Genomic DNA, 22,235 nt, shown 5'->3' with positions numbered 1-22,235 from the left:
CCTCCAGTGTCATGTTTCTTACTACAAAATCAGTTATGCAAATTTGCAAACAAATACTTTTCCAATGCTGACAAATAATATACAGTGCATCCGCAAAGTCTTCATAGCGCTTCACTTTTTCCACATTTCTTTATGTTACAGTCTTGCATTAAATTCATTTATTTCCTCAAACATTCTACACACAATACCCCATAATAACAATGTGAAAAATTAGTTTTTGAAATTGTTACAAATTTATTAAAAATAAAAAACCTGAATAATCACATGTACATCAGTATTCACAGCCTTTGCCCAATACTTTGTTGATGCACCTTTGGCAGCAATTTCAACCTCAAGTCTATTTAAATGTGATGCCACAAGCTTGGCACACCTGTCGTTGGGAATTTTTGCCCATTACTCTTTGCAGTATCCCCAATCTCTATCAGGTTGGATGGGAAGCGATGGTGTACAGCGATTTGATGTTCAATAGGATTTAGGTCTGGGCTCTGGCTGGGCCACTCAAGGTGATTCACTGAGTTGTTGTGAATCTACTCCATTGATATTTCAGCAGTGTGCCTTGGGTCGTTGTCCTGCTGGAAGATGAACCGTCACCCCAGTCTGAGGTCAAGAGCACTCTGAAGCAGGTTTTCATTCAGGATGTCTCAGGATGGAAGTGCAGGGGAAGAAGCAAAAGCAAATGGAGGATCGGACATTTTCACTTAAACGTCTATGTGTCCATAAATGTGGAGAGACAAAAAAATCTGAGGTATCTTTCAACCTTACAATTGATTATGGCAAGTTAATGTTTACTGCCTTGGGAGTCACTGCCACATCAATGAGTGTTTACTGCAGTGGTGTAAAGGAACTAATTACAAATACTCAAACTGCTGTAATTGAGTCGTTTTTCTCAGGAATTGTAATTTACTAAAGTAGTTTTATCAATTTGTAGGGATGGCTGACGTGAAACTGACGTTTCGACACAGTGTCGAGATCCCGAAGCGCAAGTGTTTCAAAACGCTGCACCGAAGCATGATCCGAAACACCCAGGTCACGTGACTAAAGTGTTTCGAAACACTTGGTCACGTGACTAAAGCGATTCAAAGCATTTATCATTTCAGAGGTGTTTCAAGACCCGGAGAATCTGCATTTGACTGGCATGATCTAATGTATGATTCTGTCTGGTATGGCCTAGTGGACCGTGCGTGTGCACATTGGTACTGTGATTCAAATTTATTTTGGGTTCGAATCCCGACTAGTCCAAATACTCCAAAATCATATTTTAATCATGTTACCATGTTTTATGGTGTAGTCTAGATAGGATACAGCTGCGGATAAGCCATCAATTTAGCATCATTTTTGTAACACTGTAAAACAATAATTCATATTTTTACAGTACTGTGATGGGTTTAGATTTTGGATAGATGTTAATAAAATACAATGGGAAATTTTATTAATTATATAAATAATTATTGTTAACTTCTGGCCACAACTGTATCTGATATAGCAACAACCCTGTTTTATGAACAAAACAATACAAATTTATTTACAAGGTGTTTATTCGTATGTCACAGCAATGTTGAAACAAAACGATACAATAACAAAGCATTACCAACTGGTATTAATGCATTTCAAAATAACTACATCAGTCTATATTCGAACCCATTATTCCCACATGGTGATCACGAACTCTAACCGCTCGACTAAACCATTTGCAGATTTGAGTCTACAAAGTGGGGTTTGATACCTTAATTTGCTCAACTGTTCTTTGCTGAAGCTGTTTCAGTGAAATACAAATAAAATGACCACTAGGTGTCACCGTAGAGTGGTGTTTCAAAACGTTTCGAAGCTTCGACACATTTGCTTCGATAGTTTCAGTGTTTCACGAAGCCTCGCTTTGCCCACCACTATCAATTTGTACTTTTACTTTCCCTTGAGTTTATAATTATAATTTCAGCAAACTGTTTGGAAGCGTTAAAAGTGGCCAAGAAGATGTCCAAAATATTAACATGCATTCATTGACCCAGAGACTTTAGATCAGTGGTGCTCAACCCTGTTCCTAAAAATCAACCTTCCTGCAAAGTTCAGCTTCAACCCTGATTAAACACACCTGAACCAATTAATTAGGACCTGAACAGCACTTGATAATTACAGGCAGGTGTGTTTGATATGGGTTGCAAATGAAATCTGCAGGAAGGTAGATCTCCAGGAACAGGCTTGAGTAGTGGTGGGCAAAGCGAGGCTTCGTGAAACACTGAAACTATCGAAGCAAATGTGTCGAAGCTTCGAAACGTTTCGAAACACCACTCTAAGGTGACACCTAGTGGTCATTGTATTTGTATTTCACTGAAACAGCTTCAGCGAAGAACAGTTGAGCAAATTGAGGTATCAAACCCCACTTTGTAGCCTGGAATCATCAAATGGTTTAGTCGAGCGGTTAGAGTTTGTGACTACCATGCGGGAATAATGGGTTCGAATCCAGACTGACACAATTGTTTTATTACCAGTTGGTAATGCTTTGTTATTGTATCGTTTTGTTTCAACATTGCTCTGACATACGAATAAACACCTTGTAAATAAATTTGTATTGTTTTGTTCATAAAACAGGGTTGTTGCTATATCAGATACAGTTGTTGCCAGAAGTTAACAATAATTATTTATATTATTAATTAAATTTCCCATTGTATTTTATTAACGTCTATCCAAAACCTAAACCCATCACAGTACTGTAAAAATATGAATTATTGTTTTACAGTATTACAAAAATGATGCTAAATTGATGTCATATCCACAGCTGTATCCTATCTAGGCTACACCATAAAACAGTAACATGATTAAAATACATAAAATCTGGATTTTGGAGTATTTGTACTAGTCGAGATTCGAACCCAAAACAAATTTGGCATAAAGTACCATAGTGCACACGCGCGGTCCACTAGGCCATATTAGACAGAGACATAAATAAGATCATGCAAGTCAAATGCAGATTCTCCGGGTCTTGAAACGCCTCTAAAATGATCGATGCTTTGAATCGCTTTTGTCACGTGACCAAGTGTTTCGAAACACTTTAGTCACGTGACCTGGGTGTTTCGAATCATGCTTCGGTGCAGTGTTTCGAAACACTTGCGCTTCGGGATCTCGACACTGTGTCGAAACGTCAGTTTCACGTCAGCCATCCCTAGGCTTGAGTACCCCTGGTGTAGATGCATGTCTTTGATGAGAAGATGACGGATGTTTACTGTATGATGACCAAATGGCCTTAAACACCAAGCAGGCAGAAGACGTCAACATGATGTCAGATTGACACTGTATTCTAACATCATGGGGACACTGCAGTTTGTTTGGAAATTAAAATTGTGTTGCCGTCAGAACTCAAATTCAGGCCAATGTCCAACGTTCAACCTAAAACCAACCAAATATTAACGTATGATGATGTCACAGCTTGACGTTGTGTGAATGTTTCCACTATGACGTCTATCAGATGTTGGATTTTGGTTGCCATATCTGATGAATAAATGTCAGTATTTGACATCAATATGACGTTGGTTTAAGATGTTGGCTCGACTTTGGATATTGGTCGCTTTCCAACACAACCTAAAATCAACCAAATATCAACGTTATTTGCCGTCATTATTGGACATAACCTAAATCTAACTAAATATTAACGTCTTATGACGTTGTTTGCCTGCTGGTCAATAACAAGCTGAACTACAGAATGTTACGTTTACACAAACATGCACAAATTAGATGTAAACGCATCAGCTTTTAACAGCGTAATGCTAACTACTCTTGAGTACTTCTGAAAGGTCTACTTTTTATACTTTGAGTAATATTTACAACATACTTTTACTCTACTTGCACTAGGCAAGTAATGGTTCTTTTACTTGAGTATGATTTTTCAGTACTCTTTCCACCACTGGTTAATTGCATTATGTGCTTCACTGCTCGTCGTGTCGTGCTGTGAACAACGTGTACAACCAGATTTTATGAACTTTCCCACTTAATTTTTTTTCCATTGCACATACATGGGATTTTAATTACACACTTATTTCAAATGACTGAACACAGCCTGCCCTGGAATTATAAGGAGTTAGAGATGGAAATATGGCGTAGTTGGTGACGAGGTGGAGCAGAAAAGGCCAGACACAAGCTGATACCTGCTCAGACTAGATGTGACTTTTTTTCTTTTTTGGAAAATGCATATTCTGACAAGTCATCATTATTTAGGCCTACGAACATACATTTATTTGACTCTAAAGCAACTTGCATAACATTAAAGGCGTACAACATTTGAGCTCATGCTCTGTTTGAGCTACTGTATATACTTATGTATTAACAATAATGTATAAAACTATTTATTTCACTTTAAAGTCAATATGAACTGGAAGTGACTGAGACATTTATTTTACTGTGATGCATAGATATTCATTTTCTTTTCAGCTTAGTCTCTTTATTAATGAGGGGAATGAACCGTCAACTTATTTAGCATATGTTTGACGCAGCGGATGCCCTTCCAGCTGCAACCCTTCACTGGGAAACACTCTCATTCACACACATACACTACTGACAATTTTAGCTTACCCAATTCACCTATAGCGCATGTGTGGGGGAAACCAGAGCACCCAAAGGAAACCCACATCAACATGGGGAGAACATGCAAACTCAAAGCGATCGTGCTACCCACTGCGCCTGGTTTATACTTCTGCGTCAAGTGACCGGCGTAACCCACGGCGCATGCAACGCGCGTAGCTGTGCATTTATACTTCTGCGCGCTGTCTCTGTTGGTCTGAATTAACACTTTCTAAACGCTAGTGGGCAGTGAGGTGTAAATGTTCCTCTGTGTCGAGTTTCTTCTCTGCTGTTTTGCTTTTCCTAAACACTTCCTGGATGTACAAGTGGCTCAAACTCGCTCATTTTGAGGCAGGAACCGGCGGACGTGCAACAACTTTAACTATGAGGTAAACACAAAACAAAACAAAACTTTCCATCAGGAGGTCCTTCGCGGGACTCCACACTTGTAAACAATCGCTCGCGCCACTCGCGCGGCTCTCGGTCCCGCCCAGACTCCTCAGCGCTACCAAGCCGACCAATCACAGAGCTTGCGCTACGCGTCGTTGCGACGTGTAGTTACATTTTTTGAGAGCTGCACGTTAGTGACGCCGACGGCCACGGCGTAGCATACGCCGACGTTTGACGCAGAAGTATAAATTAGCCTTGACACTCATACACTACTGACAATTTAGCCTACCAAATTCACCTATAGAGCATTTAAAAAAAAAATGTAATGGAAGTTAATGGGTAGTAAATTTGCCAAGAGTGTGTTGTGAATTTTTGAAAAATTTTGCCAAAATATGTGTCAAAATAAGACTTGTCACCATAAAACATTGTATTTGCTGAAACAGAGAAAATTGTGGCCAAATTAAGACTCAAAATAAGCCCAAAACAGCACATAAGGGTTAAATTGCAAGATAATAAAGCTAATAAAAGTTAATCAAGATAATAAAAAACGTTGACATTTCTTTGTTGAGTGTTTGTACTGTACTTTTAACCGCCCCCATTAAATGTGACACTGCATAGCAGCTAATCAGGCAAGCAATACTTTCTGTGATACTGCAGGGTGTTGAATCCCTATTGAGCGTTTACAGTAAGTTTAAATCAGCGGTGTCCACACTCAGTCCTGGAGGGCCGGTGCCCAGGAGAGTTTAGCTCCCACCCTAATCAAACACACCTGAACCAGCTAATCAAGCTCTTGCTAGGTATACTAGAAACTTCCAGGCAGGTGTGTTGAAGCAGGTTGGAGCTAAGATCAGCAGGACACTGGCCCTCCAGGACCGACTTTGGACACCCCTGGTTTAAAGAGTGTGTGTATTATGAGTGTGTTCTGGTTCTTGAGCACTTCAGTCATTCACACCTGATCCACGCATGTGTGAGAAACACAAGACCATGAATGTGTGTATGTGCGTCAGAGAGGATGTAAAAATTAATAAAGAAAAACTACAAGCAAGCATGCGAATGTTCATTCATTCATTCATTTTCATGTCGGCTTAGTCCCTTTATTAATCCGGGGTCGCCACAGCGGAATGAACCGCCAACTTATCCAGCACGTTTTTGCGCAGCTGATGCCCTTCCAACAGCAACCCATCTCTGGGAAACATCCAAACACACTCATATACTACGGAAAATTTAGCCTACCCAATTCACCTGTACTGCATGTCTTTGGACTGTGGGGGAAACCGGAGCACCCGGAGGAAACCCACGCAAACGCAGGGAGAACATCCAAACTCCACACAGAAAAGGCAACTGAGCCGAGGCTCTAACCAGCGACCTTCTTGCTGTGAGGCGACAGCACTACCTACTACGCCACTGCGTCGCCCGGTGGGAATTCAGCGTAAGAGCTTTTGCAAGAACTAAAAGAAATAGATTGTTTTATAACAAAATTAATATTAATAATTATAGATTTTTTTTATTTTTAAAGTTGTATGTTAGTTTGCCTTTAAAGTGTACAATAAAAAAAAATCAAAAATCTGTTTTTGAATAATATATTTCAATCATAAACCAACAAGCAAACAAACAATCAAATACATCAATGAGAAGCGGTTGCTATTAATGCGTCTTGTAATAAAAATGTACAACTAGCTTGCAAAACACACACATGTTCGTCAGGGCTTGCAGGAGATGGATCATTAAGTCATTACTTCCTTCCGAAATGACTTCAAATGACGTCAGAATAAAAGTATACAATGCCGAACCAGCTTGTTTAAAAGGGCTAAGGATGACAAATGGGCAGACTGCAACAGATTTCAGAGAGACTCAACAGGACTGAAGAAATATGCTTCTCTTTACTCTGGTCCTCGCATCTCTACTCCTGCCTGGAGGCGCATCTGACAAACCAGCGCACAATAAAGCGATGGAGACCTCAGATATACAGGACATACAGGTGGGCTTCCAGTTTTTATGTTGGGCTTGTTTTATGTGGTTATAATAAACTGCTAAAAGAGATGTGTTACAAGTGACACATTGTTTAACACATCTAGACTACATAACATGTGTTGTTTTATTTTGTTAAATTTAACACAACATATGTGTAAATAATTTTAACGTAAACTGTTTTGGGTAAATTAACACACAGATGTATTATTTTAACACGGTGTAGGTTGATAAAAATGTAACTAAAATGTCTAGGAACTACAAGTTAACGTGAAAATAGTACAACTTTAAAGCAAAACAGACAAGACGCACGGTGCGAGAAGGGGTATAAATATAGTGAAGTTCAGTGAGATTGAGGAGCAAGATTATGAAGTGATATCTTAAAATCAACACGAAACTTAATTTTTTTTGTAAACAGTTTGTGCGCTGGAAACGACACTTTACAGTGTGATCAAAATCTAAATAAACGTTTTAGGCAAATTATACCCAGCAGGCACAAGATGTCAACATGATGTCAGATTGATGTTGTATACCAACGTCGTGGGACGTTGCATTTTGTTTTGGAAAGGAAAATCAGGCCGACATCAGTGTCCACCATCCAACCTAAAATCAACCAAATATCAACATCTAATGATGTTACAGCTTGACGTTGTGTGGACGTTACCAATATGACGTCTGTCAGATGTTGGATTTTGGTTGCCATACCTGATGAATAAATGTCAGTATTTTTGTCCGTTTTACGATGTTGGCTCGACGTTGGATTTTTGGTCACTTTCTAACACAACCTAAAATCAACATCATTTGATGTCATTATTGGTCGTCAAAATAACATTGTCCTTAGACGCTAGCTTTTTTTTTAAATTTTGCTCATCTGACGTTATGACCTAAATCTAAACTAACATTAACATCTTATGATGCTTTGTGCCTGCTGGGATATATTTACTTTGCCTTGTCAGAGTTTTTGCTAAACATTTATTTGAACGGTGAGCAGATATTTGCTTCTCTTTTCTCTTGCAGGACTATCTTGAAAGTTACATCCCGAGACTTTCAGTACTGCTCTCCAATCTAAAGGACGTCGAGCTGGACGATAACATGGCCTTCAGAGGAGCTTTACAAGACCGACAGAGTCCAGTGAAAAGACAAGAGAACGCAGCTGATGGACTTTCAAATAAAGCTCCTAAATTATGCCTCTACTGGAAAACATGGGCCTCTTGTGTTTAAGCTAATGGCTGTTTGTTGTAGTGTAGTATTTCATCTGCTTATTGTAACATTGCAAATAAATACCAAATATAATAGTTTCAATGAAGACATAAGAGAAAGCAAGACACTTTTGTTATTTTATGAATAAAAAAAGCTTGATGTAATGTGTATTTATTTAGTGCATGTATCGTGTATGGCAGGGGTGTCTAAACTCGGTCCTGGAGGGCCAGTGTCCTAAAGACAACCCAGGCTCATTGTGGAAACGTAGCCCCGCGGACATTTCTGGAGACCGCGAAATACATCCCGGGAGGTATGTATTTGTGCAGTTTTTGTTTTCGCGAATCCGCGAGAGGCCGCTGTGCTCGATTTTTTTCGTGTCTCGAACGCCTCTCGGGAGTGTTCGCCGTTCGCGCCCACGCTGTTCTCGCGTGAAAAGCCGCCGGAGGCCGCTGCTGAGCCACCGTCCGTCTGACTGACTCACAGGTGTCAAACTCAGTTCCAAAAGGGCCGCAGCTCTGCACAGTTTAGTTCCAACCCTAATTAAACACACCTGATCAAACTAATTGAGTCCTTCAGGCTTGTTTGAAACCTACAGGTAAGTGTGTTGGAGCAGGGCTGGAACTAAACTGTGCCGGGCTTCGGCCCTCCAGGAATTGAGTTTGACACCCCTGGACTGACTGAATGACCGAACGATCGACTGGGCGGGCAACCCAGCCACCCTCCTCCTCCTCCTTCACTAAATCCAAGCGACAATTTACAAAAGCCGTCCGTCCAAGCCCTCTTCCAATTTTAACCGCGCTTTCGGATCTCGCCGCGTTTTCGCCCCGTCGCAAACTCGTTTGCTTATATTTTTTGGATTCTTTTTTTCATCTTACCTGATTTCTGGAACCGCTCTTCCCTGTACTCGAACTCGATCATCACCGCGGTTGGCTCCACCTCCTCCGGGCCTCAGCTCCGCCGATGTAACAGTACAAGCTAAGCGAACAAACCGGTTGCGGCGGGAAAGCCCTCCACACGGAGGTGAGTCGTCAGCCGGCGAGCACGAGGAAGAGGAGCAGCGTCACACCACCTCGTAGCGTTTGCTCGAAAAAAACTAAATGCGGCCATCTGTACCCCCGGCCACGTAAATCGCGGTCTCCAGAAACGTCTGCAAGGCTACGTTTACAGAATAAGCCTGGGTTGCCTAAAGAGTTTAGCTCCAACCCTAATCAAACACATCTGAACCTGATAATCAAGCTTACTAGACATACTAGAAACTTCCTTGCAGGTATGTTAAAGCAAGTTGGAGCTAAACTCAGCAGGACACTGGCCGTCCAGGACCGAGTTTGGACATCCCTGGTGTATGGCCATACACCTAAAGCACTTCACAATCATAAGGAAAGTGGGGTGGGGGGGTCTCTCTACTCCACCACCAGTGTGTAGCATCCACTCAGATGATGCGGCGGCAGCCACAGAACATCACCAGTGCGCTCACCACAAACTGCTATTGGTGGATTGGAGAGAAAGTGATGAAGCCAGTTCAGTGAATGGGGATGATTGGGAAGCCATGATGGGTAAGGGCCGAGGGAATTTGGCCAGGGGTTACACCCCTACTCTATACGAGAAGTGGGATTTTTAATGACCACAGAGAGTCAGGACCTCGGACAATTGAATGTCTCAGGCAAAAGACAGCGATTAATGATAATAGTTGAGTAAAATGCAGTTTTGTAGAAACTAATGATGACATTTATTCCAAGATTAAAGCAAAAATGTTGTAATTTAGAAACTTTTTTTTTTTCATAAAATGCCAAAAGTGTATTTTCAGACATTTACAGACAACACAGCAGCAATGTTAAGCCTTCAGTTAGTTATGAAATCTAAATCTGATGGAGTAACCCTGATATTAAATCACAACAAATAAAAAACATTTGTAATTCTGACCAAGAGTTGTTGTTAATCCTCCTGAGACCCAAAGAATTGTTTTTTCTTTTTTTTCATGTGATTTCTGACATCCTTTCTCTGCTGAAAAATCCAGCTTAAACCAGCCTCGCCTGGTTGGCTGGTTTTAGCTGGTTGACCAGCCTGGTTTTAGAGGGGTTTTGGCCATTTCCAGGCAGGTTTCCAGGCATTTCCAGCCTGGTCTTAGCTGGTCAGGCTGGAAAATGACCAGCTAAATCCAGCTTGACCAGCCTCGTTTAAGCTGAACATAGCTGGTTTTGGCTGCGTTCCAAGCCGGCTAGGCTGGTCAAGCTGGTTTTAGCTAGTCATCTCCCAGCCTGACCAGCTAAGACCAGGCTGGAAATGGCTGGAAACCAGCCTGGAAATGGCCAAAACCCCTCTAAAACCAGGCTGATCAACCACCTAAAATCAGCCAACCAGCCTAGGCTGGTTTAAGCTGTTTTTTTCAGTAGGATTTGGTTAAAAAAAATTCTAACACAATTTTTTTTTTTACCTAAAGGATGTAGGAAATCACAGAAAAAAATTATTTGGGTCTCAGGATTGTGCTCCAAAATCTGTGTCTTTTTAAGCAGTTGATGTGTGGAACGTAGAACAAGGAGAAAATTGTAGGATCATTTTGAGGGATGTAAACAAAAACAACGGTCCCAACATATTTAATGTTTTCCATTTTTAATTTCTGTAGCTTCCGGGAGTACAAAAAGAGCCACATATTAATAAATAATGTCATGATAGCTGTTTTAACATTAAGTTAGGATTTAATCGCCTCTTGTTACAGTTATGAAATAGTTTGATAACAAGCAGGAAATGTTCACGGGCCAATGACATGGCCACATTGAAATGATCTCAATCGAAATGAAACAAGCATCTTCTCTTCACCAGCAGAGGGAGTGAATGATCTACAGCAGGGGTTCTCAACTGGTTTGGCCATGGGACCCACATTTTGACATGGTCATCAAGCCGCGACCAAAATTTTTAGGAACTATAATAAAATTTTAGGAATTGATTTGTATTTATTTGTTACCATACACAAGTAGTGACAGATAAATCATAAGAACATCACCAAGACTTACAAATAAACTATTTTTTTTACTGCTGTCATTTGACAAAATGTATCAAATTATAGAAATATTACAAAGTAAAAACAACAAATACTGTAAACAGTGGTTAGGGTTCAAGGAAAGGTTCAGTTACCATGAACTGAACTGTTAATAAAATGAGCAACTATGGAAACTAAAATGCGGGAAAAACGAAAAAGAAGGTCAAATCAAACACCGAAAGGGAAAACCTCATAACTGACCACAGGGTGTGCCATCCATCATTTTAGCTTTCAGACAGGTGCTGGCAAGCCCTTATGTTGCTGCCTGTGTATGTGCCCTTGAAACGAAACACCTAACACAACTTTTTTTTTTTCAATTTTTTTTTGACTTTGAGGTCTTTCTCCTCCAAGTTCAAGGCATAACAAAATGGAAATATGTTAATACAACAAAATAGCTGATTAGCTGTCCAGCTACAAATCAGAGCAGGACAACAATAACTGATATGCGATTAAAAATGAGATGAGAACAAAATAAATCTGGATGTCACTTTGTCACATTTCTTAAATATTTGCAAATGATATGGGTTATCAGATTATCAGATATATTTGCATGAGAAAATCCCTCTGTGGTGAGGGAGAAAAACAGTGAAAATGGTACGCAATGCAGCTCTGTTTACGCTTTGTATGTGTGCAGCACTAGTTCAGGTTTCTCTTTATGGAATGACTATGCAGATGCTGCCCTCTACAGGTAGGGAAAGATAAGGCAAGGCAAGTTTATTTATATAGCACATTTCATACACAGTGGCAATTCAAAGTGCTTTACATAAACATAAATAAGAGAGACAAGTATAAGAAAATAAAAAACAAATAAAAGCAGTGATTAACAACAGATTAAAATGTGTTAAAACAGGTTATAAAAAATGAAGAAAAGTGGGGGGCGTAATAGTTGAAAGCTGATTTACCCTGCTTTGACTGAACTCTTGGAATTTCTAGTGTATATGATCCTAAAGATCTGAGTGATTTATTAAGTTTGTATTCAGTCAGCATATCTGTAATGTATTAAGCAGTAAGTAACTGTATTATCATCAATACTTGTTAAACACAAAAGTTGAAATCTTATGAAATCAAAAAATGAAATCTTATGAAATGCAATGACTTAACGCTTTGTTTTCTATGTTTGCTTATTACTACTCCCATACACAGCGCTAAAGTCCAGCATCTTCACATTGGCTTCAGTCTTGACTACTGCTCTTGAATGACTTTTGTCCTAGGAGCACTGTACCAATATGGCGGCGATATTGACGCATGCTCAAAGTCCGTTTCCGACATCTAGTGTATATATCATGTGTTACAACTACTTGAGCTAGAACTTTTAGTAAATAAGACTTTTTATTTAACTTGATTAAATGATCTTGAAATGAAGTTATCAAACTGACTTCAGATATTGTGGTGCAAGTTACATTACGCCGGCAGCTAGCTCTCTGCAACTCTCACATGGTCGCCCACTGAAGCTAAGCAGGGCTGCGCCCGGTCAGTACCTGGATGGGAGACCACATGGGAAAGCTAGGTTGCTGCCGGAAGTGGTGTTAGTGAGGCCAGCAGGGGGCGCTCAACCTGCGGTCTGTGTGGGTCCTAATGCCCCAATATAGTGACGGGGACGCTATACTGCTCAGTGAGCGCCGTCTTTCTGATGAGATGTTAAACCGAGGTCCCGACTCTCTGTGGTCGTTAAAAATCCCAGGATGTCCTTTGAAAAGAGTAGGGGTTTAACCCTGGCATCCTGGCCAAATCTGCCCACTGGCCTCTGTCCATCATGGCCTCCTAACCATCCCCATATTCCAATTGGCTTCATCACTGTCTCCTCTCCACCAATCAGCTGGTGTGTGGTGTGCGGTCTGGCGCAAAATGGCTGCCGTCGCGTCATCCAGGTGGATGCTGCACACAGGTGGTGGATGAGGAGATCCCCCCACTGTGTGTAAAGTGCTTTGAGTGCCCAGAAAAGCGCTATATAAATGTAAGGAATTATTATTATTATTATTACAAAGGGGTTAGGCTTTATACAAACATATAAATAAATAAATACAATAAACCACTTATTTAAAAACAACAGGTTTGCTTAGCAAGTCAAGCTATTACAATTTACAGTGTGTATATAAGCAAGGGGAAACAGGCCCTGGGCAAAACATAAGCAGCATTACATTTACTGGACATTTCAGTTTCTTATTCACCACAAATATTATGTCTGTAAGTGAGTTTGTCCTGAGGGCTGTGGCTTTGTGGCAGAAAACTGCTGAGCTAACAATAAAAAAGCCTGTTTGTTTACTCTTTTGGGTCAAGCAAATAATCTATCCTCAACTGAATGGAAAAAAACTTTTAATATACAGCCTACTTAAGCAGAGTAAAAGTGCTGTTGTTTCCAGCATCTGTAATCGGCTGTCTGTGCGCTGTACTTTTAGTCCTATCAGAATTAATGTATCTAATTATTTTCAGACGGGAAAAAAAGTGTTCACATACTTATAGAACTGGTGATGCATGATATTGGATTTTTTGGTTAAAGCTGATAAGCTGAGTGTTAATACACAAGTGACAGGCTTGCTATTTTCCCTCGAAATGTGCAGCTGCTGAGCAAATCAAATCAGATTTGTGATTTCATGACATCAATTACTGCTTAATTCCTAAACAGAACGTACAATACTTGTGCATTTCACAACCATTTTTAAGCTGAGTGAAGTTTATTTTGGTGATGTGCGACACCACTGGTTTCCTATCCGATCCGATACCAAGTAAAATGAAGGTGAGTATTGGCGATACCGATCTGATACAAATACTTTGCCCAAAAATGACTGTTTGGGAAATTGAAGTAACAAGTAGTGTACTTAAAAGTGTCACTTTATATTAAATACGAGACATATCACCGGTTATTCTTGTTTATTGTTGTAGAATTATACAAAAAAGAGCCAACTGTATTTATTGACAGTTGTATCTTAAAACGCCTGCCTCAACATCTTAACATAAAACAATAAACATACACACCTTTTTTAGATTAGTGACATGTTAATCCGGTCCTCTTGAAGATTTTTAACCTTTTTTTTGTTTTATCATTGTCACAAAATCCCAAGCCCCCAAAATAGCCACATCTTCTCCCTCTGTACCTGGATAGTGCCTGCCTGCTGCACCTATGGACTCTGAATGTCTCTCGCGATGTCTCTCCATTCCTCCTCTTCTGACCACCTAGTCATGACGTAGTCATATTCTGTCTTGTGATTTACATGTAGATGTTTGATTTGGTTTGTGGTTTTACCACAGTACTTCACTGTATTGTTACATGTGTTACAAACCGCATCGTTTGAGTTTATGGAGGTGAAGTAGCTCCACACAAAACTTCGCTTGCTGTCATCCATATCCAATGAGAGCGTGACTGAACAACATGTGCCAGCAGACTGACTGAGTGGCTATAGTTATAATTAGCGTGATCTGCAGTTGTAAAGTGTCTTATTACTCACATGACTTGGCAGGCGAAAGAAAAAGTAGTTCCGACTAAGTTGGTACTATTCAAATAAACCAGGGTAATTGTGGTTACTTTCTACTGTATTTCTATCTCCAATAAATGACAGATTTGCTCCAAATTGTTGAAATATCGCTATTTTGATAATTTGCAGCACTTAGCTACAAAAAGCAAGAGAGGAGTCATCGAGACCTACCTGAGCTCAAACTCCCCTCTCGCCTTGCAACGGGAGGGAGCCCAGGGCTCGAGAATCTCATAAGCTCAGGGCTCTGTCCCGGGACAGCATGCCAAACAAGCTTTATTATCAATCATCAGCTAAGTGTGAACTCAATGGGAGCAGGACTACAGACTCAGGTGCCGTACGGGTCAAACACCTGCAGCGCGAATTATATTTACTTCTAAAAGGCTTAGTCAGATTAGGTATTAAATACATTTACAAAGACGAAAACGAAGGTTTTTGCTATAATTTTAGTTAGTTATTTATGTACACAATACAGTTTCAGTTACAGTTAAAAACTCTCGTTTTTATATTTCATTTAACAACAAATATTTTAAATTTGAGCTTTTTTAGTTTGTTTTTGTTAACTATAATAACGTTGGTTTGCTGTCAAATTGATGAAGACTGTTTTATTTGCTGGTGTTTTAGGTTTTCTTCTTTTAAAAAAAGGTAAAAACTTATTCAGTGTAAAAACTTGCTGAATAAGTTGGCAGTTCATTCCGCAGTGGCGACCCCGGATTAATGAAGGGACTAAGCCGACAAGAAAATGAATGAATGAATGAATACATTGCAGTGCGTTAAACTCTCTCGGCCACCATATGGGACGGTACAGATCAGCGAGGTGGAACAAAGAAAGTTTCCAGCGCAACTTTTCCTCTCATGCCATCGGTCAGTTGGGAGAGACTCGGAGTTACCTGACCAGTACCTTTACCTAATAACGTTACCTGTTACAACCCCCAAATCCTCGCAGAAGGTCCCCAACACAAAGAGCAGACCACATTTCTGTTCCCACCACCTGACTCGTCCACGTTTTTTATTTTTCAGCAAATTAAAGTTTAAAGTTTACGCCCTGCATATCCTCCGATCTGTGTTGCAAATGCACACAAACGAGAAAGAACTTTTCAAAAGACCTTCCAAGCATCCGAGAAAGATCACAGGAAGAGAAAAGGGCCCACCAAATACAGGTATTTAGTCGTGTGTTTACGCTATGCCCCTTTAAGGTGTTTACGTTTTTAGCGTGGGACTGATTAACTGTTAGCTTTCTTTTATCTACACTCTCTATTTTCCTCGCTTTTCCATGTTTTGTTGTGATGTTTTGTACGTTTGTTCGTTTTATATTAGACTAGTCCCGCTATATAACCACGTTGGATTGACTTTGTTTTGCCTCACAGAAAAGATCACTTTAACGGTAAAAGACATTTGCTACCAGCTTATTAAGTTTACAACTTCTAAACTAATCATCTACTTCACAAGAAATAGCTTTAATTCTCTCTCTAAATAAATAAGTAATTAGAGAGTCCGCTCAGACGAGGGGCCGAAGTCATTGTTATATTTATTTTGTTAAATATTTCAAAATATTCATAATTAATAATACTGTTATTATTGATCATTTTTGTAATTATAAATTGATCTAATTTCGCTACTGAACCTATGGAAATTAAAAATGTAAAACAGTAAATACGTTATTGTTTACACCCCTTAAAATGGTCTATTCCATTTCGATTGAAAGTGCACCAACATACTAAATTAAACGTCTTTGCAACTTCATGGTTCATGGTGACTTCACCACATAAAGTAAGGATTTTTACAAATAGTAAAATGTCCCAGAACAGTCTGTATAATAGCTATCTAATATACTATGAAATATCTGCATTAAAAGGACACATTTTTACCATCAGTCACAGTACTATCTTGCCTGCGCTGTCTTGCTGCAGCCCCTGAAGGTTTCTCTGCAGTTATTTTAGGACACGGTCTCTCCATTAGGTTGTATTCCTGCTTTGTTAGCCCATGTCATGTTTTCTGTCATCGTATGTGATGAATGTTCTTGCGGACTGGGAATATTGCATAATTCTGCACGTACTGTAGGTGTCCTAGCAGTGAAACCCCCTCATTGTTTATTTAGTATAACACATCCCACTCACAGACATATGCTTCGATACTATGCGTGATGCACTGTAAGAAATGCTCATGCAACTAATTTGTATTGGGACAACATGATGGAATTAAGTTATCCTATTAGTTTTTACAAATTTAAGTGGATTGAACATAAAAATATTAAGTTGCTCCCCCCCCCCCCCCAAAAAAAAATTCAAGAATTGTTAAATAATAATAAATAAATAAGAAGTTTGAACAAACAGCAAATGGATTTTTTTTTTAGTGTACTAAGCCAAAAAAGATTTATTTTTTTATTGCTCAAATAGGATCCACTCCATCATATACTTAAATTAATTCAATTCATATTCAACTGAGCAATGTTTGGCAAGTTACTAAAAAGTAATTATTAATAATTAATTAGTAAAATTGTATTTAAATTACTCCTCTAATTACTTTGTCTGAAAAGTAACTTAGTTACTTGAGTAATTTATTTGACTAGATAAAATCCACACAAATCTCTACACATAAACAGTAGAGTCCCTTTTTCACGAACTTTTAGTTATTAATTTAAGTTAAGTTATTATTTAATTAACTTTTAGTTAATTACTTATTATTATTATTATTATTTTATAATTAACACCTAAAATTGATCCAATATATGTATTAGAACACAAAATGTGTCAAATTAGTGTTACCATATTAAATGTTTAAATTAAATTAGTGTTACCATAATTAATACCTTATATTGAAATTGTTTCTTAATCGTGTGCAATTGTTGAACAACTTAAACCTTTATAATCTGAAAACCTGAGTAATATATATATACAGTTAAATTAAGAATTATTAGCCCCCCTGAATTATTCGCGTCCTTGTTTATTTTTTTCCCCAATTTCTGTTTTAACAGTTTCTAAACATAATAGTTTTAAAAATTAATTTCTAATAACTGATTTATTATATCTTTGCCATGACGACAGTGAATAATATTTGACTAATTATTTTTCAAGACACTTCTATACAGCTTAAAGTGACATTTAAAGTCTTAGGTTAATTGGGTGAACTAGGCAGGTTAGGGTAATTAGGCAAGTTATTGTATATCGATGGTTTGTTCTGTAGACAGTCAAAAAATATATTGCTTAAAGGGGCTAATAATATTGTCCTTAAAATGGTGTTTAAAAAATTAAAAACTGCTTTCATTCCAGCCGAAATAAAACAAATAAGACTTTCTCCAGAAGAAAAAACATCATCAGACACACTGTGAAAATTATATATATATATAATGTCATAAAATAATTCTCAAATATTTTTTGCTTAAGCATTTGCAATTTTCTTAATAAATGAAAAATGTTTTTTAGGTTAAAAAATGAGTTAATGAATTGATTAGAACTATTCCATTTTCTTGTCTTACAGTATTTAAGCTAGTAATAGTTACCAAAAAAAAAAAGAAAGAAAAATAATCCCTTCAGCTAAAAACTAAATTAATTACAGTAACTATTTACTTTGTAATCAATAAACAATATAATTCAAACTTTATTATTCAAATATTAGTCCTTTTCCAGGACCTTTTCTTTTGTTATTGAATATTTAAAAATTAACACTTTAAAATTTAACCAATATATGTATGAAAACACAAAAAAATATTGACATTAATTCTTAATAATGAGTAATTGTCAGACAAATATAAAATTTATAATCTGAAAATCTGAATAAGAAACTATTATTTTAAACTATTAATATTATATAAATACATTTTTGGCTTTAGCATCTGCGGTTCCAAAGGTTGCAAAATAAAATTATTATGCAAAATACTTATTACTCTGGTTCTTTGAAATGTTTATACAGTATTTAAGCAATTATGTTTGACTTTAATGAAATTCATTCATTCATTTTCCTTCGGCGTACTCCCTTTATTCATCAGGGGTCACCACAGCAGAATGAACCGCCAACTTATCCAGCATATGTTTTACACAGGGGCGAGGCAGTGGAGCAGTAGGTAGTGCTGTCGCCTCACAGCAAGAAGGTCGCTGGGTAGCTGGTTCAAATCTCGCTCAGTTGGCGTTTCTGTGTGGAGTTTGCAAGTTCTTCCTGCCTTCGCGTGGGTTTCTTCTGGGTGCTCCGGTTTCCCCCACAGTCCAAAGACATGTGGTACAGGTGAATTGGGTAGGCTAAATTGTCCGTAGTGTATGAGTGTGTGTGTGTGTGGATGTTTCCCAGAGATGGGTTGCGGCTGGAAGGGCATCCGCTGCGTAAAAACTTGCTGGATAAGTTGGCGGTTCATTCCGCTGTGGCGACCCCGGATTATTAAGGGACTAAGCCGACAAGAAAATGAATGAATGAATGTTTTACACAACGGATGCCCTTTCAGCAGCAACCCATCAATGGGAAACACCCATACACACTTATTTACACACATACACTACAGCCATTTTACTTTATTCGATTAACCTGCAGTGCATGTCTTTTGGACTGTGGGGGAAACTGGAGCACCCAGAGAAAACCGACACAAACACTGGGAGAACATGCAAACTCCACACAGAAAGGCCAACTGATCCAGCCAGGACTCGAACAAGTGACCTTCTTGCTGTGAGGAAACCACTGTGTCGCCCTTTTTTGTAACTAATTACACCCAACATTGCTTCTGATCTACTAAGCAATACACAGGAAGGCATTTCCAAGAGAGGAAATATCTGGCACATACTGAAGTCTCTCACATGGCAAGCCTTTCTGCCTTTGATGCTCCGTCGCGTTGAAGATCTAAGAGAGTAGGCTAATCACGCTAATTGAAAGGAGACCAATTATTTCTGAATGAAGAACTTGATGTTCCGAGTCTGCAAGGGTGTTCCCGTCCCTCCTGAGAGAGTTTGGAAGAGGATAAACAAAACCCGAGCGGGCAATCCCCAAAGATTAAGATCTCCAAGTTGACGACAGACAGGCGAGCAAAAATTAAAACATGAGAGAGGCGGGTCAATGCCAGAATGACAGGACGGAATAGCAGCATGAATGCTTAGAGCTGCAGTAGATTTAATCCAATCGATATTCTTCAAGAAAGGAGGGTGTTTGCAGGCAGGCAGCACAGTCTTTTTTTTCTCACAGAACTCAGAGGACCTTGGGGTACACCTATGTTAGCATCACACTGACAGAATCAGATCAGCGTGGCTTTGCGGTTATGTAACTCGCAGAATTATGATAGATCAAAAATGTCAAGGATGTTCTGAACTTCTGAGAGGAGTATACATGAAAGAGACAAACGAGAAAGTTTTAGCACAGGGATTTTCGGTACAGGTGGATGTGAAATTAAGTTGCGCCTTGTTTCTGTCTCTTGCAGCGACTTCCTTTCTCTTAAGCAGTTTCACACAGCAACATGCATTCACAGACACACAGGTTGTTTTTTTGTGAATTGTGAGACATTTTATAACAAGGGTGCATGATTTCAATTGAATTTCATGCTCAATCTCGATTATCGAATCAAAAAAGAATCGTTGATGCTGCCATGCCCCATGTCACGTCAGCCTTTTTGAGCGGATCGTCTGAGTCTGAAACCGAAGGCGAGACGTGACTTTTAAGGGACTGTTTCATATGGATTTATTAATCATTCTTACTGTTTAGTGAACGCAAACTCTCAAAGATTATTAATGACGCAAACCCCTCACTGCACGACAGCTGCACCTTCAGCAAACCACCTAATTCCTGCAGCACAAGGACTTTACGATTGTTCATGAGCGTCAAAAGTGGCAGATCTGTTCAGTGAAATATTTGACTGTGTCACTGCATCCCAAACGACTAATGCCGAGTTCAGACTGCATGATTTTCAAAGTAGTCGTGTCACAGATGTTTTCACACTGCATGACTATCTGGGCTAGCGTTTCGTCGCTGCTTTGTTTACACTGCAAGATGGATTAGCGACAGGGACTTTCACATTGCATGACTTTACTATAGGAAGAATCGCCGAAAACTTTGTCCAAACTACGTCTCACAGCCAAAAACACGTGGTATATCTTTTGTTATTATCTACATAATAAGAAAGAAGCCTTTAATTGGGTAGAACATGTACATGTTTGCTCACCTGGGTTTAAAGGGAATTAGCCATTTCTCCTCAACGTTGATAATAAACTAGGCTAATTTCTTTCTGTATGAAACGTCAAACAGACACAGTTGCTCCTGAGTCCTGTCAAACCTCCACTAGTTTTTCCTCCATTTCGTGGGTCCAAACAAACCGAAAAAGAGCGCTCTTAACTTCTCCCCCAGCCTCCCGCTGGCCTGCAGCAGGTATACACACACGCACACACAAGTGAAAGCTGCTCTCTCATTGGCTGTAGGCGATCGCTGATGTTATTTTCAGTCTAAACTCAATTCACACGTCATGATTTGAATCGGCATCGGCGACTCATCTGCGATTCTCTCAGATCGCGTCTTTGAAAGTTCATACTGTGTGATTGTCACTCACGGGCACAAGCAGCGATTTGCCTGTGATTTCAGGCATTTGTCTGTGATTTCTCAAAACCTGTCAGCGAGCCAAAATCGGGGCTAAAATCACGCATTCTGAACTCGGCATAAAGCGATATAATTAAAGCAATGTCCTGAGCTGAGCGAGAGTGCTTCTTAAACTGAACAGCACATCATCGATGACGTAAGCATGCCCAGGGGAGGGGGAGGGGTAGGGGGGACAAGTGTGCTTTGGCCCGGTTCAAGGCAACTGTGCATAGTGTGAGTACGCCCTCATATGCAGGGTTGCATTTAACCACTTAGGGGCCCAGTAATACTAGAAAGTAAATTTAGCCGGCAGATAACTCTCTGCAACTCCCACTGAAGCAGGGCTGTGCCTGGTCTGTTTCTGGATGGGAGACCACAGGGGAAAGCTAGGTTGCTGCTGGAAATGGTGTTAGTGAGGCCAGCAGGGGGCGCTCAACCTGTGGTCTGTGTGGGTCCTAATGCCCCAGTATAGTGACCGGGACTCTATACTGCTCAGTGAGCGCCGTCTTTCGGATGAGACGTTAAACCAAGGTCCTGACTCTTTGTGGTCTTTAAAAATCCCAGGATGTCCTTCGAAAAAAAGTAGGGGTTTAACCCTGGCATCCTGGCCAAATCTGCTCACTGGCTTCGTCCATCATAGCCTCCTAACCATCCCTGTATCATATTTGGTTTTATCACTCAGTCTCCTCTCCACCAATCAGCTGGTGTGTGGTGTGCGGTCTGATGTAAAAATGGCTGCCGTCGCATCATCCAAGTGGATGCTGCACACTGGTGGTGGGTGAGGAGATCCCCCCGCTCCATGTGTAAAGCGCTTTGAGTGCCCAGAAAAGCGCTATATAAATGTAAGGAATTATTATTATTATTATTATTATTTTTATATACATTTGTGTCCTCATAAACCTCTTCAACATTCCCTGTCATACATTACCATGTCATCATATAAACTTGTGTCCTCATAAACCTCTTCAACATTTCACGTCATCATATAAATTTGTGTCCTCATAAACGTCTTCAGCATTCCTTAAGTCATACCCATGACAATTTAAAAGTGAGTGTCCTCATAAACCTGTTCAACATTCCCTGTCATACATTCC

General features: G+C 39.5%; 1 long non-coding RNA gene across 2 annotated transcripts; it reads left to right on the top strand.

The window, feature by feature from the left end:
• The first annotated feature begins 6,761 nt into the window (after window positions 1–6,761).
• On the top strand, window positions 6,762–10,021 carry LOC141377739 (uncharacterized). Of its 2 annotated transcripts, none has more exons than XR_012390480.1 (3): window positions 6,762–6,913; window positions 7,921–8,287; window positions 9,421–10,021. It is a non-coding gene; the product is annotated as an uncharacterized lncRNA (long non-coding RNA). The 2 variants fall into 2 exon arrangements; XR_012390479.1 differs by having other exon boundaries at window positions 7,921–8,292.
• The last annotated feature ends 12,214 nt before the right edge of the window (window positions 10,022–22,235 follow it).

The sequence above is a fragment of the Danio rerio genome, chromosome 2 (genome assembly GCF_049306965.1).
Source record: "Danio rerio strain Tuebingen ecotype United States chromosome 2, GRCz12tu, whole genome shotgun sequence".
In the NCBI taxonomy this organism is placed as follows: Eukaryota; Metazoa; Chordata; class Actinopteri; order Cypriniformes; family Danionidae; genus Danio; species Danio rerio.
The sequence above is the reverse complement of the archived record's forward strand: the minus strand, read 5'-3'. Positions and strand labels throughout refer to the sequence as shown.